This window comes from Rhinolophus ferrumequinum, chromosome 6 (genome assembly GCF_004115265.2).
Source record: "Rhinolophus ferrumequinum isolate MPI-CBG mRhiFer1 chromosome 6, mRhiFer1_v1.p, whole genome shotgun sequence".
NCBI lineage: Eukaryota > Metazoa > Chordata > Mammalia > Chiroptera > Rhinolophidae > Rhinolophus > Rhinolophus ferrumequinum.
The window spans coordinates 3,565,509-3,586,688 of NC_046289.1; the positions used below are offsets into that span (position 1 = coordinate 3,565,509).

At 32.9% G+C, this 21,180-nt stretch overlaps 2 long non-coding RNA genes, 13 other non-coding genes and 1 pseudogene across 15 annotated transcripts; all 16 read right to left on the bottom strand.

The window, feature by feature from the left end:
• Positions 1-424: 424 nt before the first annotated feature.
• On the bottom strand, positions 425-498 carry LOC117024290 (small nucleolar RNA SNORD113/SNORD114 family). The gene has a single exon (XR_004423374.1). It is a non-coding gene; the product is annotated as a small nucleolar RNA SNORD113/SNORD114 family (small nucleolar RNA).
• A 901-nt stretch (positions 499-1,399) lies between these two features.
• Positions 1,400-1,469, bottom strand: LOC117024275 (small nucleolar RNA SNORD113/SNORD114 family). Its single transcript, XR_004423360.1, has one exon. It is a non-coding gene; the product is annotated as a small nucleolar RNA SNORD113/SNORD114 family (small nucleolar RNA).
• Positions 1,470-2,387: 918 nt separating this feature from the next.
• LOC117024313 (small nucleolar RNA SNORD113/SNORD114 family) lies at positions 2,388-2,460 on the bottom strand. The gene has a single exon (XR_004423393.1). It is a non-coding gene; the product is annotated as a small nucleolar RNA SNORD113/SNORD114 family (small nucleolar RNA).
• Positions 2,461-3,028: 568 nt separating this feature from the next.
• LOC117024279 (small nucleolar RNA SNORD113/SNORD114 family) lies at positions 3,029-3,103 on the bottom strand. Its single transcript, XR_004423364.1, has one exon. It is a non-coding gene; the product is annotated as a small nucleolar RNA SNORD113/SNORD114 family (small nucleolar RNA).
• A 905-nt stretch (positions 3,104-4,008) lies between these two features.
• Positions 4,009-4,080, bottom strand: LOC117024265 (small nucleolar RNA SNORD113/SNORD114 family). The gene has a single exon (XR_004423350.1). It is a non-coding gene; the product is annotated as a small nucleolar RNA SNORD113/SNORD114 family (small nucleolar RNA).
• An 862-nt stretch (positions 4,081-4,942) lies between these two features.
• On the bottom strand, positions 4,943-5,014 carry LOC117024285 (small nucleolar RNA SNORD113/SNORD114 family). The gene has a single exon (XR_004423370.1). It is a non-coding gene; the product is annotated as a small nucleolar RNA SNORD113/SNORD114 family (small nucleolar RNA).
• A 1,527-nt stretch (positions 5,015-6,541) lies between these two features.
• LOC117024051 (uncharacterized) lies at positions 6,542-9,991 on the bottom strand. Its single transcript, XR_004423301.1, has 3 exons — positions 9,915-9,991; positions 7,537-7,620; positions 6,542-6,625 (listed from the first exon to the last, which is right to left on the bottom strand). It is a non-coding gene; the product is annotated as an uncharacterized LOC117024051 (long non-coding RNA).
• LOC117024263 (small nucleolar RNA SNORD113/SNORD114 family) lies at positions 7,135-7,206 on the bottom strand. The gene has a single exon (XR_004423348.1). It is a non-coding gene; the product is annotated as a small nucleolar RNA SNORD113/SNORD114 family (small nucleolar RNA).
• Positions 8,105-8,178, bottom strand: LOC117024312 (small nucleolar RNA SNORD113/SNORD114 family). Its single transcript, XR_004423392.1, has one exon. It is a non-coding gene; the product is annotated as a small nucleolar RNA SNORD113/SNORD114 family (small nucleolar RNA).
• On the bottom strand, positions 9,054-9,125 carry LOC117024288 (small nucleolar RNA SNORD113/SNORD114 family). Its single transcript, XR_004423372.1, has one exon. It is a non-coding gene; the product is annotated as a small nucleolar RNA SNORD113/SNORD114 family (small nucleolar RNA).
• A 1,302-nt stretch (positions 9,992-11,293) lies between the features above and the next one.
• On the bottom strand, positions 11,294-19,355 carry LOC117023951 (uncharacterized). The gene is made up of 7 exons (XR_004423289.1): positions 19,303-19,355; positions 18,350-18,403; positions 17,425-17,502; positions 16,236-16,321; positions 13,850-13,972; positions 12,254-12,326; positions 11,294-11,356 (listed from the first exon to the last, which is right to left on the bottom strand). It is a non-coding gene; the product is annotated as an uncharacterized LOC117023951 (long non-coding RNA).
• Positions 15,537-15,608, bottom strand: LOC117024306 (small nucleolar RNA SNORD113/SNORD114 family). The gene has a single exon (XR_004423387.1). It is a non-coding gene; the product is annotated as a small nucleolar RNA SNORD113/SNORD114 family (small nucleolar RNA).
• Positions 16,825-16,894, bottom strand: LOC117024286 (small nucleolar RNA SNORD113/SNORD114 family). Its single transcript, XR_004423371.1, has one exon. It is a non-coding gene; the product is annotated as a small nucleolar RNA SNORD113/SNORD114 family (small nucleolar RNA).
• Positions 18,884-18,958, bottom strand: LOC117024268 (small nucleolar RNA SNORD113/SNORD114 family). Its single transcript, XR_004423353.1, has one exon. It is a non-coding gene; the product is annotated as a small nucleolar RNA SNORD113/SNORD114 family (small nucleolar RNA).
• A 528-nt stretch (positions 19,356-19,883) lies between the features above and the next one.
• LOC117024305 (small nucleolar RNA SNORD113/SNORD114 family) lies at positions 19,884-19,952 on the bottom strand. The gene has a single exon (XR_004423386.1). It is a non-coding gene; the product is annotated as a small nucleolar RNA SNORD113/SNORD114 family (small nucleolar RNA).
• An 879-nt stretch (positions 19,953-20,831) lies between these two features.
• Positions 20,832-20,908, bottom strand: LOC117024315 (uncharacterized; annotated as a pseudogene).
• Between the last annotated feature and the right edge of the window lie 272 nt (positions 20,909-21,180).

A 21,180-nucleotide genomic window follows, 5' to 3' on the forward strand; every position in this document is an offset into this window, starting at 1 on the left:
GTACTGAGAGGGTCTCTCCATTGATACTAATTAAATGATATTAAACAATTAATTTGCATAATCATTCAGGCATTTGTTAATTTGTGGTAATATTTCTTTTTCTCTTAAAACAAACATCAAAGTTGTAACTAATGCAGTAACTGATAATTATTGTCTACCATTCTTACTCAAAGACGTATACACTTGAATCTGTTATTTTCCATTCCAATTATATTAATATTTTTACTACATATTTTAGCAATAAATAATGATTCACCCTGCTCAGCTTTATCTAGTTATTTATTTATTAATCTTGCCATTGATTCTTTATAATAATATTTTGAAATGACCGGGTTCAGAAAGACCAAGAACATCATCTTTGTATATGGATGACATCTCTTTATAGAATCATTTCAAATGGGGGGGAAAATGGATTTCTTTTGTGTTGGACCTGAGAATTCCAGATCTGTAGTATTCGTTATCAAGACTCATATGCCACCAGTCATCATCATTTATCCAGGAATGACCCTCATTATTTTCAATCATATCTACAGGTTTTAATTGATTAATTCATCAATTCATTAATAATAATAAGTAACTACAAATAACAAAACTTGTAAAAGATCCTGAATATCTCTAACATTATTCTACAGAATTACTTCTCACTGACAGTATTAATTGACCTCAATATTTCCTATACAGATTAATTAGCATAATGCTTCATATGAACTCCATTTTTACTGTTCCCAATGTTTGATGATCATTGATTGTATTTCACACTTTTTAATAATGTGGTGAAAACCTTTTAAAAACCACAAAACCAAGGAAAGAACTGTGACTATTACTCACATTGGTCTCCATGTTTTTACCACATAGATGCAACCAGAGAGCTTATTAACATTGAAGATGCTTAAATCAGCTTGAGGGCGATCATTCTACAGAGTACAAGACAAAGCAGATGATAAAAAAGATTGAGATTATGTTCATTGGTCTTCACATTCCACCTTTCATGTAGTCAATTATTATTCAAGCAGTGAATTGGAATAATGCACATTTTATTTTCTCTAAGTAAACAAATAATATCAATCTAGCTAGTGATAGAGAATACTATTACTTTTTAATAACTACATCACCCTTAGTGAAAGAATAACACCTTTGTACCATATATTCCCTTACAGATGTCCGTGTTTTAAATATACATTAATACTGTGTGCCTTGCCTAACCACATATTTTTATAATTAGACAATATTTCACCAACTTCATTTATTTATATATTTGTTTGTTGATTTCATGGATCCAATTATATAAATAGAAAGAAAATGCACAAACATAAAAAAAAAAAACCAAGATCCTCATATATTCCTGACATCTGTCTATAGAATTACTTCGAACAGGACAATGGACCAAATTCCATTTCTGTTGGACCTCAGAGTTCGACACGTATTCATCGTATATGACTCATACGCCACCAGTAGTCATCATCGATCCAATATTGTTTCTCTTTTCCTTCATTCATTTCTACATTGTTTATTGACTAATTTATTAACTCACTAATAATAATTTGAAAACCCTATTATTCACAAAAACCCAGGAAGTATCATGATAGCCCTAATTTGTGGAATCACTCTCACATCAATGTCTTTTTTTCATTACGCTATTATTCGTTATGCATTAATCATTATGTTTCATAAAATTTAATATTTATCACTGAGCTACAGTTAGCCTTCTGTAATTCTATAAGGGACTTTTGAATAATATACTGAATACTCTAAAAGAACAATCACTGAAAGCAAGGCCAGAACTCTTATTACTCACATTGGTTTGTGTGCCTCATGTAGATATGCAATCACAGAGTTCGCCACCATGGAATAACACTTAACCAGCTCACATGTGTACATTCTGAGAAGCACAAAGCATAGCTGATGATAAAAAATAAATAAATGAAAATTTTATAACCATTGAGCCTTACTTTCCACATTTCATTTACTCAGTCATTTAGGAATTTAAAATTTTTTCATAATGTAAATTTTTTCCCTCTTAACAAAAAGAATAACCTCAAACTTGAGACTAACTCAGAACAATAAAATTAATTCTTAATTATTCACATTTATATGACCCTTGGCCAAAGTGGTGATACCCTTGATCCATTTGTTATTTCGTAATGGGCATCAGTGTTTACAATTTTTATTAATATTTCTTGCTTTACTACATGTGTTCATAGTTAGATAATAAATAATTCATCTTTTCTTCTTAAAATATAATTTGTATTTCTTTAATGGTTCTATCATTGATTCATTAATAATAATAAATCTAAATCTATTAACCCAAAATGAGAACGTGATCTCTATGCATTCTTAACATCTATCCATTGGATCAAATAAACAGAGAAAATAGAGTATGTATTGTAACGGACCTTAAGGTTCCAGGCATATTATTTATTGCTCATGACTCATCCACCACCAGTTGTCATCACTGATTTGTCAGAAACCCACTTTTAGTTCATTCATTTATATATTTGTGTCAATCAAATCATTATTTCATGGTAATTGTGAAATAAATACGCGATTAACAAAAACCAAAAAACAAGATACTTGAATATCCTTAACTACTTTTAAAGAATCATTGACAAACTAGATTACATCTTTTTCATTAGTCAATATCAATGTTCTATATTATCAATTAACCAACATACTATTTCATATCATATTTATCACTGAGCCCTAGTTCATTTTTTGATTATATATTTATATATTACTTTTCAATAATACATGGGAACACCTTAAACAAAGGACCCATACTAAGACAAGAATTTTGACCATTACTCACCTTGGTTCCTTTTCTATAACAAGGGAACCATGATAAACTGGACTGCAGTAGAGGCTGAAATCACCTTCAGCTTTGATTCTGAAAAGTACCAAAGAGAACAGGTGATAAAAAGATGGAGACTTTCTCTCCACTGATCCATATATTTGTTTATTGATTGTTTCATTGGTTCAATTATAATACTAGAATAAAAATGCATGAAGAGAAAGCCACATTTCTTTTGTGTTGAACCTCAGAGTTCCAGACACATATTATTCGTTATCCATGAGTCATACACCAGCAGTTATCATCACTGATCCAGAAAAGACAACTTTCTTTATATTCATTTCTATATTATTTATTAATTCATCATTAATTCAATAATTACAATTTTAAAACTCTTGACTCAGAAAACCCAACAAGGCCTTGGTATCAATAATATGTCCCCAGAAACAATCTCACATCATTATGTCTATTGTATTTATTATCAGTTTTTCACATATGCATTAATCAATATAATGCTTCATATTAATGTCTTATTTATCAACAAGATAAAGATGGCCTTCTTTGATTATATCTCAAGCCTTTTATGAATATAGTGAGCACCCCTCGATAAACCACCCAATCCAAGACAAGAGATTTGATTATGCTCACAGTGGTTGGTCTCCAGCCTCAAATCAGAGCGGCAACCTACAGCAGGTGATCATGGAAGACTCCTTCCTTCGGGTCCAGTACGTCCATTCTGAGGAGTACAAGCAAAGCAGGTGGTACAAATGGTTGAGACATTCTCTCCATTGATTCCCCGCTCTACATTTACATAGTTATTGAGGCAGTTGTTAATCTGGTGTGTATATTTAGTCTGTTAAGGACACAAACAACTTTGATCTGTCACTGAAGCAGAAGAGGTTCATTGTCTCAGACTTTTGTCTTCCTCATGCATACTTGAAGAGGTAACAGTCGGGTACCATTCATTTTTAACTGAACTTGAGGGTTTTCATAACACATTAATAGTATTTCTTGCCTCACCACATATTTTTATAATTGGACAATGCTTTATTCCATTCACCTTCAGTTATTTATATATTTATCTATATTCTGTCATTTATCCAATTATAATGGGATGAAAATGCACAAACACAAAGACTAAAAATAAGCCCCTCATTTATTCCTGAACTCTGTCTACAAAATCCCTTCAAACCAAATGAATGGACTACATTAATTTTCTCTTGGACCTCAGAGTTCCAGACACGTATTCATCGTATATGACTCATACGCCACCAGGAGTCATCATTGATCCACTATTGTCCTCTTTTTCTTCATTCATTTCAATTTGTTTATTGATGAAATCACTGATTCACTAATAATTATTTAGTACAATTAAAAAAAAGAGCCTTCATGTTCCAAATGTATGTAGAGAATTATTCTCACATCAATATCTCTTATTAATACCCTCAGTTTTTCATATATGGATTAATCAATACAATACTTCAAATAAACCATATTTAATACTGAGATACAGCTGCCCTCTTCAATTATATTTCATACTTTTTAATAAGACAGTGAATTACCTTTAAAAAAACACTTAAATCAAGAAAAGAACTTTAACTATCACTCACATTAATCTCCATCCAAGCTCATGCCCATGCAAGACGCTAAATCATCACGAGTGTGTCCATTCTGAAGAGTACAGAGCAGAGCAGATGATTAAAAAAACTGAGACCTCATCTGCATTGATATTTGCTTTCCACATTTCATTTACTAGTATTTAGGTATTTGTTATTTTTTTCTTTTTATACTTTTATCTTACTAAAAGGAAAAATCTTCAGTGTGAGGCAGACAATTAAACTGACTCTTACGACTATATAACCTTGGTCAAAGTGGTGACACCGATCCATTTATTGCTTAATGGGCATCGGTGTTTTCAATTTTTATTATTAATAACAATACCCTTTGCCTCCCCATCTATGTTTGTATTTGGACAATGCTTAACCACCAGTCTTCCTTATGTATTTCTTTATATTTGCTTAATGGTTCTATCATTAATTCATTAATAATAACAAATCTATGTCTATGAAATCAGCACAAGAATATAATCTTTTTATATTCCTGACGTCTTTCTACAGAAACAATTTCAACAGAGAAAATAGACCAGATTATTTTCTGGACTTCAGAGTTTCAGACACACACTCATTGTCCATGACTCCTACATCACCAGTCTTCATCACTGGTCCATGAATAAGTCTCATTTATTCGTTCATTTAACATTTGTATTAATTAAAACATTCATTCATTAACAATAATAAAAATACAATACATGGCTAACAAAAACCCAGGAATAGGATCCTTGACCAGCCCTAACATCAGGGACAAAATCATTTCCCAAGTAGACTATACTGCCTCCATGAATTACCCTCAATCTTGCACATTATCAATTAATCGACACAATGTTTCTTATATTAACAGTGGGACCTGTTAACTTTTTGATTAATTTAATACTTTTTAATAATGCCATGAGTGCCCTTAAACAGATGGCCCACTCCAAGACAGCTAACTTTGACGAAAATTCACCTTAGTCTCTTTCCATACACAGAGCATGACAAACTTTGTCTTTTTAATTAATCTTTATTAAGTTTATTGGAGTGACATTGATTAGTAAAATTCTACAGGTTTCAAGTGTAAAGTTCTATGATACATCATCTCATCTCTATATCACATTGTGTGTTCACCTCCCAGAGTCAGTTCTCCTTCTGTCACCATATATTTGACCCCCTTTACCCTCTTCTACCACACTCCTTACCCTCTGGTAACCACTAAACTGTTGTCTGTATCTGTGATTGTTTGTTTGTTTGTTTGTCTTGCTCATTTGTTGCAACAAAGGAGCATGACAATCTTGGTCACAGTAGAAGCTGAAATCAACTCAAACATTCATTCTGAAGAGTAATGACTGGGCATAGTGATAAAAATATTGAGATATTCTCTCCATTGATTCTTTTTTTCCACTACTAATTTGCACATTAATGTAGGCACTTATGAATTGATAGTAATATTTATTTCTTTTTCTCCTAATAAATCAAATGACAAAGTTGTAACTTAGAGTGACTATTACTATCATTCTTACTCAAAGACATATACATTTGAGTTTTGTATTTTCCATTCCAATGTATATTATTTTTATTTGCTGTATATTTTAGCAAGGAACAATGCTTCACCCGCTTCAGTTTTATTTGTTTTTTTGTCTGACCATTGATTCTTTATAATAATATTTTTAAATAAGCAGGTTCACAAAAACCGAGAACGTGACTCTCACATATGCCTGACATCTCACTATAGGATCACTTCACATGGAAGGAACGGACTAGATTTCTTCTGTGTTGGACCTCAGAGTTCCAGACCAAGACTCACACACCATGGTTTGGCCCTCATTATCTTCAATTATGTCTACATATTTGATTGATTAAGTCATCAAATCACTAATAATAATAATAAAATAAATACCTAGGGATAACAAAAACTCAAAACAAGACTTAAATATCTGTAACATTTGTCTATAGAATTACTTCTCACTGACAATACATGTCGTTTATTAATTGACCTCAATGTTTCTGATACAGGTTAATTAACATAATGCTTCATATTAACCTCATTTTAATTATTTGGCCATACTTGGTGATCATTAACTCTATTTCACATTTTTTAATCATGCAGTAAAAACCATTTTTAAAAATCCCAAAACCAAGAAAAGAATTTTGACTTACTCACTTGGTCGCCATCTTTTAATGCATAGATGAAACGATAGAGCTAGTGGCCATGAAAGATGCTTAAATCAGCTCAAATGCAACCGTCCTAAGGAGCACAAGACAAAGAAGTTGACAACAAAGGATGAGACATTGTGTTCATTGGTCCTTGCGTTCCACCTTTCATTTAGTCAGTCATTTAGGTAAACAGAGATTCGGGATAATGTATATTTTGTTTTCTGTTAAGTACACAATATTGATCTTGCCCCTGACAGAATATGAACATTGAATATTACTAAATACTGTCTAACATTCTTAGTTAAAAGGTGACACCCTTATAACATTCCTTTCCTAATGGGTATCAGTCTTTTCAATATATATTAATATATTACTATATTATAGTAATTTTTGCCTAATCACATATTTTTATAATTGGACAAAGCTTCACATTCTTCATTTTTATTTATTTGCACATTAACTTATTCTTTCATTGATCCAATTATAAAAATAGAAAGCAAATGCATGGACATAATGATCATTACCCACATCTGTGTATATTCCTGACCTCTGCCTATAGGATCACTTCAAACAGGAACAATGGACTAAATTCCATTTGCATTGGACCTCAGAGTTCCAGACACGTATTCATCGTATATGACTCATACGCCACCAGTAGTCATCATTGATCCAATATTGCACCTCTTGGTCTTCATTCATTTCTACATTATTGATCAATTCATAATTCAGTAATTATAATTTAAAACATGATTATTCACAGAAATCCATGAAGAACCTAGAAATCCCTAATATTTATTTAGAATCATTTTCATGTCAATATCTTTTTATTAATTACTCTCAATTTTTATCATATGCATTAATCAATATAATGCTTCATAGTGATCCCATATTTCTCAGTGGGCTGTTCGGATTTTGTTGACTATATTTCACAGCTTTAAATAATACAGTGAATACGTTTAAACAAATTATTGAAACTAAGACCAAAACTTGACTATTACTCACATGGTCTTTGTGCTCCTAACCCATGAATGCAACCAGAGAGGTCATGCCATGGAAGACGCCCAGATTAGCTCAAGTTCATCCATTCTAAGGAACATAGAGCAGAATAGATGATAAAAATGTCACACCTATCTCCATTGATCATTGTTTTCCATATTTCATTTATTCATTTACACATTCATTAGTTTTTCATAATGTGGTATTTTTTTTCTCTTAAAAAAAAAAAAAAAAAAACCTTAAACTTGAGACTGACCCAGAAAAATAATATTGAGTCTTTTACCTTATCAGTGTCTCTATCATTCTTAGGCAAAAAGGTAAATGCTTATTCCATTTATTGCTTTAATAGGTATAATTTCAATTTTATTAAAGAATATTTCTTGCCTCACTGCATATGCTCCTAGTTGGACAATGGGTTAACCTCTTCTCTTTAGCTGTTTATTACATTTTTAATGGTTTGATTACTGATTCATTAATAACAATAAATCAAATCTATGAACCCAAAACAAGATATAGTCCTAACATTGACCCATGGGGTCATTTACAACAGAACATAGGCTAGAATTTGTTTTTTGTGGACTCAAGAGTTACAGACACATAGTATCCACTGCACATTCTCCTATGCCATCAGTCACCATCATTGGTCCATTTTGAGGTCTCTTTTTCTTTGCTTGTTTCTACATTTGTAACGACTAAATCATTAACTTACTGATAATAAAAATAAATACATGATTCATAAAATCACAAAAAAAGACCCTTGAATAAACTTAGCTTGTTTATAGAATCATGTACCACATAGATTATATCTTTTTCATTAATTGACCTCAATGTTGCACGTTATCAACCAATCAACACAATAGTTTGTATCATATTTGTCACTGTGCCATCGTTAACTTTTTGATTATATTTATTGCTTTTTAATAATACTATAAATGCAATTTTAAAAAATCAACCAAACCAAGGTAAGATCTCTATTATTCACTTTGGTCGTTTTTCTAACACAAAGTTAACATAATAATGTTAATCACAGCAGATGCTGAAATGAGCTCAGTGCATTCATTTTGAAAACTGTAAGCAAACAATACAATAAAAGAGTGAGACATTTTCTCCATTATACCATGTTTTCCACTATTCATTTATATAGTCATTTGGGCATTTAATTTATGGTAATTTTTTCTCTTAAAAAATAAACCTCAAACTAATACCTGACTGATAGCAATAACTATTATCCGTCAGTGTTTATGTCACCCTTAGTCAAATACATAATATTTGGTCCTTTATTAACCATTCCAATTAATTCCAATTTATATTGACATTCATTTTCATTACACATTTTATTAATGAACAAAGCTTCATTCTCTTCATCTTTATTTATTTGCACAGTTGTTTATTTATTCTGCCACTGAATCTTTTATAGTAATATTTTAAAACTTTGTAAACTCAAAGAACAAGATCCTTGTATATTCCTGACATTGTCCACAGGTTCACTTCATAAAAGGAGAATGGACTGGATTCCATTTGTGTTGGACCCCAGAGTTCCAGACACTTATTCATCACATATGCCCCATATGCTAACAGTCATCATTGTTGGTCCAGGTTTGGCCTTCATTCTCTATTATCATCTACATTTGTTCATTATTTAATTCATTAATACAGAAATACACATAAATCACAAAAAACAAGAATAAGATTCTTGAATATCTCTAACATCCATCTATATGATCACTTCCAGTAAGACCAAATTCCTTTCATTAACTCAGCTCAGTGTTTCATGTATGAATTAATCAACATAATGCTTCATGTTAATCTTTTTTATTAAAATTTATTGGGGTGACAATGGTTAGCAAAATTATATAAGTTTCAAGTGCACAATTCTGTAATACCTCATCTATATATCACATAGTGTGTTTACCACCCAGAGTCAGTTCTCTTTCCATCACCATATATTTGATCCCTTTTACCCTCTTCTACCACTCCTCCTCCCCACTTACCCTCTCATAAGCACTACTGTCTGTATCTATGAGTTTTTGCTTCTTTATTTGTTTGTCTTGTTCCTTGGTTGCTTTCAGTTTTATATCCTACATATCAGTGAAGTCATACGGTTCTCGATTTTTTTCTGTCTGACTTATTTCACTTAGCATAATAATCTCAAGATATATACACAATGGAATACTACTCTGCTATAAGAAAAGATAAAATAGTGCTATTTGCGACAACATGGATGTATCTTGAAATTATTATGCTAAGCGAAATAAGTCATATTAATCTGATATGTAACGTTGACAATCATCTTCTTTGATTATATTTAATACTTATCAATAATACAGTGAAAATCCTTTTTTTAAAAAAAAGTTAAACCAAAAAGAACATAGGCTATCTCTCACATTGGTCTCCATGCTCCTAAAACAGTCGTAATCATAGAGTTCCTAGCCACGGAAGACGCTTAAATCCGCTGAAGTGCATCCATTTTGTGGGGTACAAAGCAGAGCAGAACAACAACAAAAGGTTGAAACATTATCTCCATTGGTCCTAATTCCACCTTTACTTAGTCAGTCAAGTAGATAATCAGTAATTTGTGTTCATGTCTATTTTATTTCCTCTTAAGTGACTGAACAATATCAATATTGCCCCTGGCAGAGAATATAAACATTGATTGTTACGGTCTATATCATACTTAGCAAAAGGGACAGCATCTTGTACTATTTATTTTCATTATCTTCAGCATTCACAACATATAGTGGGTGCCAAAAAATGTATACACATTTTAAAAAAGGAAAAAACTGCATTAAAATTGTAATACTCAATATATATTGATAACGAAAGATGAATACAAGTCACGTTTGACTTCTGCAGTTACAAGAGGTGCTCAAAGTGGTTACCATAAGTGTGATTTTAATACATTTTTTTTCCGTTCTTAAAATGTGTATACATTTTTTTGGCACCCTCTGTATGTGTGTGTGTGTGTGTGTGTGTGTGTGTGTGTATACACTATTAACAAAGGAAAAGCCTCAAACTTGAACTGACCCAGAAAAAGAAATTGACTTTTTAAAAAAAATTTTATTAAATTTATTGGGGTGACATTGGTTAATAAAATTATATACGTTTCAAGTGTACAATTCTACCATATGTAGACTTAATTATCCATGTCTATGATCCTTAGCCAAGGAAGTAACACCCTTGATCAATTTATTTCTAAATGGGCGTCAGTGTTTTCAATTTTTCTTAATAACATATCTTGCCTCACCAAATATGTTCATAATTGGACAATACTTCACTTTCTCCTTCACTGACTTATTTATCTTTCCTTAATGATTCTATCATTGATTCATTAACAAATCTAAATCTGCCAATCCAAATTTAGACAAAGACCTTTGTATATTTCTGTCATCTGTCTATAGGATCGTTTCCAAAAGAGAGATTAGACTATCATCCATGATGGGTCCAGAATTTGTCCTCTTTGTCCTCATTAATTTCTACCTTTATTGATTTTAATGTTTCAACTAACAATTAAAAAATAAATTTACATAATCACAAAAACCCAAGAATAAGACTCTTAACTGTATACACAATGATTTCCCTCAGCAACCCTTGTCTTTCATTAGTCAATATTAGTGCTGCACAAATCCATTAAGGAACATAGGTTCCACATGAATCCCATCGTGGTTCATGGGATTCTGTTTAGTATAAACCATATGGTGAAGATAGTCTTGAACAAATCACCCACAGCAAGACAAGAGCTTCGATTGTTACTCACATTGCTCTCTAGGCTCCTGAGACAGGCTTACTGGGCGTGGCAGAAGGATTAAATCGGCACGGAGCTTTCATTCTGAGTATAAGCAATACAGACAATAAAATATTGAGACATTCTTTTCTTAATTAAATTTATGGGGGTAACACTGGTTAGTAAAATTATATAGATTTCAAGTGTACAACTCAGTAATACATCATCTATATATTGCATTGTGTGCTCACCACCCAGAGTCAGTTCTCCTTCCATCATCACATATTTGACTCCCTGTTCCCTCTTCTGCCACGCCCCCCCCCGCCCCCCTACCCTCTGGTAACCACTACACTGTTGTCTGTCTGTGAATATTTATTTGCTTGTTTGTCTTGTTCCTTTGCTGCTTGCCATAAATACATGCTTTTCTCATTTTATTTTCTTAGTCATTTAGGTATTTATTTCATTTTCTCTAACGTAAATGAACCTCTCGGAACTCACAATTGACTCAAAGCAAGAATGTAGACTATCATATATCACCACCTATATCAATCTTACCCGAAAATGTAACCCCCTTGGTCCATTTGTTGCTTAATGAACTCCAGTGGTTCCAAGTTATATTAATAATAATACTTGTCTCACCACATATTTTCATAGTTGGATATGCCTCACCCTTTTCTGTCTTTCTATACTGCCATATTTGTTTATTCTTTCACTTATTCCCTTAAGATAAAATCGTACTCCATGAAGCACCAAAGGCTGAGATATGATTCTTAAATATTACTGAAATCTATCCAGTCTCATTCTCGTAAGTGTAAACACCTAAATCCCTTTTGTAATGGACCTCAGGAAGTCATACAGGTTCTGATCACAAAACATAGTTCAGCATGCATTCCATTCACATCACTGGTCCACGACTGCCCTTTTGCATATCGTTTGTACATACATTCCTTCTATATATAGAATGAACCCACCCTCAGAATTAAGACAATGACTAGTACTTACATCTCCTATAGGCTTCTTCCTCATAATGAAAATAACGTACATCTTTATCAATTAAGGAATGTTAAGGAAAAACCTAAAATAGAAATTTAAAGAGCGATAAAAATGAGTGACACGGTCTCAGTCTGTTTTAAAAACCATCCTAAGCAATACTAAATCAAATTAAGCATAAACTTTGCTTCTGCATCACTAGCATAGGCCTGTCCTTGTTTGATTTTGTTCACGTGTCTAACCATTTTCTCCTTTTACATATATATTCCTGAATATAGAGGTCGCATAGAGACCTTGTTCTTTTCAGAATGCTTAATTGTTTCAGATGCATCCATTTTGTGGGGTATAAATATGATGTTAAAAGAATGAGACATTTTCTCCATTCAACAATGCTTTCCTCCTTTCATTTACTTAGACTTTCAGATATTTTTTAATTAATATATCTGATCCCTTGTTTTTCTCAATAAAATAAACAACCTGGATCTCACTGCTGCTGATCCAGAGCAAGGGCATTAACTATTACTACATACGAATACATCTGACTTTACCCGTGATTCTCAAAACATCGTTTCCCCGCTATGCTGCATCAGGAAATGGGACCGTTTTAGAAATGAAGATTCTGGGGCCCCACACCAATCCTACCAGATCGGAAATGCCGGAAATGCCGACGTTACAGCCAGCGGTCTGTATTGTCATTCCAGGTAATTCCGATGTTCACTCAGGTTTGAGGACCACTGCTCTATATTCCCCTAACCCAGAGAGGTCACACCCTTGAGCTGTAGGTTTCTATCTTTTTAAATTAAATGTATTGAGGTAACACTAGTTAATAACATTATATAAGTTTCAGGTGTACAATTTTATAAGCCATAATACACTGCAGCATTTCAGAACCACATGAACAAATATTTCTGACTCACATCTTTCGTTAATTAATCCAACTTTACTTTCTTTTATCTACCAACCTACTTATCATCTGTCTATCCATCTATCCACCTACCCTGTTTCACCGAAAACAAGTCCAAGCTAAACAATCGGCTCTAATGTGTCTTTTGGAGCCAAAATTAATATAAGACCCAGTCTTCTTTTACTATAATATCAGACCGGGTCTCACATAGTATAATACAACATATGACCGAGTATTATATTAATTTTTGCTCCAAAAGACACGTTAGAGCTGATTGTCCGGATAGGTCTTATTTTCAGGGAAACACGGTACCTACCTACCTACCTACCTACCTATCTACCATCTATCTATTCATCTAATCTATCTACTGATTCTTTCACTTATTCCTTTAGAACAGGGGTGTCAAAACTGCGGCCCACTGCGGTCCGTAATCCATTGTTAATTGGCCCACAGTAAATTCCAAAAATATATTTAGTTTACTTAAATAAACCAGGTGAGGCAATACGTACTTCACCTCGAGTGAGTGGCCCGGCTGTTTGTGTATTTTACTGCATACGGCCCTTGGCGAAAAACGTTGAAAAAAGTTGGACACCCCTGCTTTAGAATAATTCAATAAGTCCCCAGAATCGACTTAAACACCATAATTAGATTCTTGAAAATTACTGAAATCTAGCTCTGGGCTAATTCCCACAGGTGTAATATACCAAATCTCCTTTTTAAGTGGACTTCAGTAACGCAGAAATGAATTCATCACAAGACACGTTCAGAATGTATTCCAGTCCTCTCATGGGTCCTTGCTTGGCTCTTTATCATTGAACTTGTACATTCTTTAAAAATATAAAAAAGAGCAGCCATGAACTCACTATCCACTCAGCATCCTAACACTGTCAATATTTTACATCTTCCTGTGGGTCATTCATTGAATTAATAGCTTAGATCCTGTTCTCGGAGGAATGTCTATAAACTGTGGTACAAACCTGATATAGAATAATAAGTAACTATGAAAGTGAATGTAAAATCTTCAAACATTTAAAAACTTGCATTGAAATGGATTACTTCTTAAATCATGCTATATATCACATCTTCATCATAGATTCATACTTGCTCTTCTGTGATTTTATGTATGTATGGACCTATTTATTAACAGCTTTAATTTTCATTCATTTATTCTTCAGCTCATGAAATGATTTAACAAACTATTCATTTTTTAAACAAAATGAAAAAATGCTTACCTTCCCAGAAACCTCTAAGAGAAATGCTATTGTGTATAGCTGTCTGATTCCGCTTACTCAAACTGAGAGCTAATATCTGTTTCTTAAGAAGGACAAGCCATGGGTAGAACTGATGAATGATGTTTCCACACATACGTGCTTTGAAACCTTTTATCTTATTAAATTATTTACTTAGTTATTAACTTATTATGATAATATCCATATCTTTGTATACAAACTCAAGACAGTAACACTGATAAATGGTAAACGTGTCCGGTTGCTCACTATCATAAATATCAAAGAACTATATATTTTTTTCCAACTTTATTGAGGAATATTGAAAACTATAGTTGTATGTGTTTAAGGTGTCCAGCATGACGATTCTACTTGCTTTGTGGAGTGATTACCCACGGAGCAGAGTGAGGCCAATCAGATTGGTGATAACTATCACATGACACGTTTTTGTCATGCTTGGCCCTCTTGAATGTAGTTAGTTGATTACATTATTTAATTTTTTCCTATTTATTAATTTAAAAGAAAATACCTGCTATCCAAACACACACAGAACATGAGCATGGACAATTACATACATGTGTCCCTATATCCCTTATGCTTACGTATAGAAGCCTCTATATATTTTTAATGGGCTTCAGTTCCTTAGAAATGAATTGGTAATGATGTTTGTTCCATTCTACCCTGTTTCCCCGAAAATGAGACCTCGCCGGACAATCAGCTCTAATGCGCCTTTTGGAGCAAAAATTAATATAAGACCCGGTATGATGTATTATATTATGTTATGTTATGTTATATTATATTATATTATAAAGACCCAGTCTTATATTACAGTAAAATAAGACCTGGTATTATATTATATTATATTATATCCAGTCTTATAGTAAAATAAGACCGGGTCTTATATTAATTTTTGCTCCAAAAGATGCATTAGAGCTGATTGTCCAGCTAGGTCTTATTTTCGGGGAAACATGATATATGCTATAGTTCTTACACATTTAGCCCTATTTTTCTTTCATTTATTCATAATTTGTGTAGTTATTATTGCATTTACTTTAAATAAGCAATCAATACCTGTGAAACTCAAAAGCCCAAGAATAAGATCTTTGGGCATCTCTAACAACAGGACCATTTGTGTCAGAAGCAGCAGATTAGATTTCTTTTTGTATTGTACCTCACACTTCTCGATAAGCATTCTTCATCCTAGACTCGTAAGCCACCAGTCCTCAATATTGATTCAGACTTCACCTTCTTGTTCTTCATTTGATTATAATTTTGTCTAGAGATAAATCATTAATTCACTAATAATCAATATTTATCAATGAATTTTTTAAAAGTAGCTTTAATATTCCTAAATATCTATATACATATAGAATCATTTTCTAGAGAATAAAGTCTAGATCTCTTTTGCTAATTAATCTCAGTGTTGAATGTTTGTATTAGTCAACTTGCTTCATTTTATTAATTTTATTTTATTTTTTAATTAAATTTATTGGGGTGACATTGGTTACTAAAATTATATAGGTTTCAAGTGTACAATTCGGTAATACATCATCTATATATTGCATTGTGTGCTCACCACCCAGAGTCAATTCTCCTCCCATCACCATATATTTGACCTCTTTACCATTAATTAGTCCGTGGTTGGCATAGACTAATCTCTAACATCTGTCTGGAGACGTATTTCCCTCAGCAATCCATCCCTTCCATTAATCGTTCTCAATATTTCGTATATGAATAACAATAATGTTTCATATTAATTGCATTTTGGGGCCATTCATTGATTATATTTAACACTTTTTAATAACACAGGGAATATCCTTAAACAAATCACCCAAATGGAGACAAGAACACTAACGTTACTCACATTGGCCTCCATGCTTTAAAACAAAGACGCAGCCAACGAGCTCATGACCATTGAAGAATCCGTAGGTCAGCTCGAGCGCATCCATTCTGAGGAGTCCAGAGCAGAGCAGGTGATAATAACAGGTTGAGACCTAGTCTCCATAGATCTCTGCATTCTATCTGTCATTTAGTCAGTCATTTAGGAATCTAGCAATTTGGGAAAATGCTTCAATTCTCCGCAGTAAACAAATAATAGCAATCTTGCCACTGACAAAGAATACGAACCTTGCCTACCACGATATTTAACACTGCCTATAACATCCTTACTCAAAGAGATAACGCCCTTGGATTATACCATTTATTTCCGAATGGATAGGAGAGTTTTCAGTGTACATTAATAGTATTCCTTGTCTCACCGCATATTTCTGCATTTGGGCAATGCCTCATGACCTTCACCTTTACTTAGTTATATGTTTATTTATTAATTCATTGACCCAATTATAAAAATTGAAAGATAATGTATGAACATAAACCAAAAACAAGATTCTTGTATATTCATGACATCTCTCTAGATAACGTCAAACAGGGCAATGGCCTAGATTTCTTCTCTTCTTGACCTCAGAGTTCAACACACATTCACCGCGTATGACTCATACGCCATCAGTAATCATCATCGATCCATATTGTCCCTCCTTTTCTTCAATCATTTCTACATTATCTATTGAGCAATCATTGATTCATTAATAATAATTTTAAGATCCTATTATTCATAAAAAGTCAAGAAGAGCCTTGATACACCTAATCTGTGTATAGAATCATTCTCACATCACTATATTTCTCACTAACTATCCTGTTTTTCATAGATGCATAATTCATCATTGGTCCATGTTTGAGTCTCTTTTTCTTGACTCATTTCTACATTTGCATTGAATAAGTCATTAATTCATAAATAATTCACAGATTCACATATCACAGATTCATAAAATCCAAGAACAAAATATTTGCATTTCCTTAACGTAGTCTATTTCCCGTGTAGGCTATATCTCTTTGATTAATCTACTTTAATGCTGATTAACCAACATAATATTTCGTATTATGTTTATGTTTGGACAGAGCTAACTTTTTAATTATATTTAATACCTTTTATGAATACCGTGAATACCTTTAAACAAATGACCCAAACCAAGACAAGAACTTTGCCCATTACTCACCTTGGTTTCTATCCTGACACAGAGGCAACACAGCCACTGGATCACAGCAGAAGCTGAAATCAGCTTAAAGCATCTGTTCTGAATAGTACCCAGCAGAGAAGACAATAAAAAGATTGAGACATTCTCTCTATTGATCCACTGTTTTCACCATTCATATACACAATCATTTAGTTATTGATTAATGGTAATATTTTTCTCTTAATAAATTAAACATCAGAGTTGTAACTGATTCAGAGCAGTAACTATTACTTATCATTATACGTGTCCTTGGTCCAAGATGTAATACACCTGATTCATTTAATATCGATTTCAATTTACATTAGTATTATTTTTCTTCGTTGTACATTTTAACAACGAACAATACTTCACCTTCTTCATCTTTATTTATTCTGTCATTTATTCCTTAGTAATATTTTATAAAATTTATGAACACAAAGACCAAGAACAAAAGCCTCATGTATTCCTGAAGTCTGTCTACAGGAACATTTCGAACACAGGGAATGGACTGGATTCCTCTGTGGTGGACCTCAGAATTCCAGACCAATCAGCACTCCTGTACCACCAGTCACAATCATCTCCAGGCTTGGGTCTCTTTTCTTCATTCTCATCTATATCTGCTTACTGATCAATTCAGCGATTCACTAATAATAATAAAACAACTATCTGTGAAACTATAAATATTCAAGGACTAGGTTCTTAATATTTCTAATATCTATCTATAGAACCATTTGCCTCAATGAATATGCCTCTCATTAAACAGCTTCATTGCTGCAAATACCTACTCATCAACATAAAGTTTCGTGTCAGTTTCATATTTATGCTTGGAGCATGGATTCTTTGAATATATTTAATACTATTTTTAATCTTATAGTAAATACTCCAAACAAGCAACCCAAACCAAGAGAAGAATTTGACTATTACTCACATGCACTTACAACCGAGGACGACCAAAGGCTTAATCAGCTCAGGTGGGTCCATCCTGGGGAATGTAGAGCAGAGCAGATGGTAACAAGATTGAGACACTGCTGATGCATGATTTCACCTTTCATTTAGTCAGTCACCTAGGAATACAGTACATGGTGGTCCTGTTCATTAATTTTCTCTTAACAAACCAAACAATATCAAACTTGACACAGACCAAGAATAAGAACTTTGACTGTCATTTATTGTTTGTATCATTTTTAGCCAAAGAGTTGTAAGTCACGTCAACCATTTACATTTCTTAATGAACTTCAGTATTTTCAACAAATGTTAATTTGTATTGTCTCACAACATATATTGAATGGACATGGGTCAGTCTTAACATATTTATACTTGTACCTTGATTCTTTTTTGAGTCATTTATTACAATAGAATCAAAACTCATGAAAATGACCCAAGAAAAAGATGAAGGCCCTCTTTCTTTCCTAGCATCTGTCTGTAGGATCACTTCAAACAGAGGCAATTATTTCTCTTTTTATTGGACCTCAGAGTTTCAGACATGTAATATTCATCATCTATGACTCATACTCCACCAACTGTCATCATTGGTCCATACCACAGCCTCTTTTTCTTCATTCTCATATATATTAATTCATTAATTAATTCTTTAACTTATTAATGTTAATTTTTAAACCCTATGATTCACAGAAACACAATAAAAGAGCAATGAATATTCCACATCAGTTGATAGGATCATTTACCACATTACGATAGGATTTTTCATTAATTATCATCAATATTTCATATATGATTAGTAAACATAATGCTTCATAATATCCCATATTTATAATTTTCCATGGCTGGTGTTTTGGATTATATTTCACACTTTTAACAATGCAGTGGATACCCTTTAAAAACATTTCTTAAACAAATACAAGAACTTTAACCTTTACTCACATTCATCTCTGCGCTTAACACACATAGATCTTGTTACCATGGAAAACACTTAAGTCAGCTTGAGTGTGTCGATTCTGGGTACAAGACAGAGCAGATCATTACAAATTAAAACATTGTCTCAACTACTCATTGTCTTCCACATTTCATTTTTCCAGCTATTTAAGTATTAATTTTTCAGAACATACATACATAGGAAAAAATAAACATATACTATATTACAAGATTAACATCCTCAACTCAAAACTGACACAGGCTGATAAAATTGAATATTACTTATAGTGTCAGTGTCCCTATGATCCTTAGAAAAAGAGGAATAGTCTTTGGTCTATTGATTTCTTAACATCAGTTTATATTAATAGTATTTCTTGCCTCACCACATATATTCATAGCTGATAAGGCTTCATTCTCTTTTTAATTTATTTACATATTTGTTTATCTGTTCTATTATTGATCCATTTATATTGATAATACAGAAATCCATGAGTTTAACATTATAAAAGCAATCTCCTTGCATATTCCTAACACCGATCCATAGAATCATTTGCAAGAGAGTAAACAAACAGACTAGAGTTTGTGTTGTTTGGGGCGTCAGACTTCCGGACACATAGCGTTCATCGTATGACTCATACGCCACCAGTTATCACTGTCCAGGTGTGGGCCTCTTTTTCTTCATTCTCACCTATATTGGTTTGTACATTAATTCATCAATCTACTACTACTAATTAAACACAGATCCACGAATCACAAAGCTCAAGGACAAGAGCCTTCAGGATTCCTGTCGTTCACTTTAGAATCAATTCCCCATTGATTAAACCTCTTTCATTAACTATCCTCATTATTCCAAACATAGAATAGATGAATAAACATAATGTTTCATACATTTCCTAGTTAATCATTGGACCATGGTAGGTCTTTTGTTCTTCTGTTTAATGCTTTTTAAATTATTAAAGGGATACCCTAAACAAGCCACCCAAACTGAGACAAAAACGCTAATTATTACTCACTGGCCTTCGTGCTCAGACGATTACATGGTGCTCCTGAACTCTACAGACAGAGGCTTAAACTCCTTCAGGTGTTTTCGTTCTGAGAAGGACGAAGCAAAGTAGACGACAAGACTGAGACATTCTCTCCACTTTACATGTAGTCAATCGTTTAGTAATATGTGGATGTGACATAATACTTATTCATTTTCTCTTTACAAATGAATAATATCATACTTGCTGCTGACCCAGAATAAGAACTTCTCTAAGAGGTAAGGCAGTAGAACGATTTATGTTTCTTAATGGCATTCAGTATTTTCAATCCATTCGAATCGTTTTAATTGCTTCGCCTCCTATATTAAGAGTGCATATGCTTCACGCTCTGCATCTCTACTTTTTTGTGTCTGTACACTGATTCTTAAATTGATCCATTTATAAGTAAAGAATCAAAATCCACGAAAGGATCTAAGAAGACGGTCCCCTTATAGTCCTAATATCAGTCTACAGAATTAGTTCACGCAGAGGCAATAGAACACATTTCTTTTTGTGTCGGATCTGAGAGTTCCACACGTAATATCCATCATCCGTGACTTACTCCTACACCACCAGCCATCATCACTGGTGCACATTTTGGCCTCTTTCTCTTCAACCTCCTACACATTATTGCATTAATTAACTCCTTAACTCTCTAGTATTAATTTTAAACATGCTGTGACCCATGAAAAAATAAAAAATAAGAATCCTGAATATTCTACATCTATCTATAGAATCATTTATCACATTGATATATTAATTATCCTTAATCTATCATAAATGGATTCATAAATATAATGCCTGGTAATAGTCCCATATTTATCATTGGCCATGGTTGGCCTTTTGAATCATAGTCACATTTTTA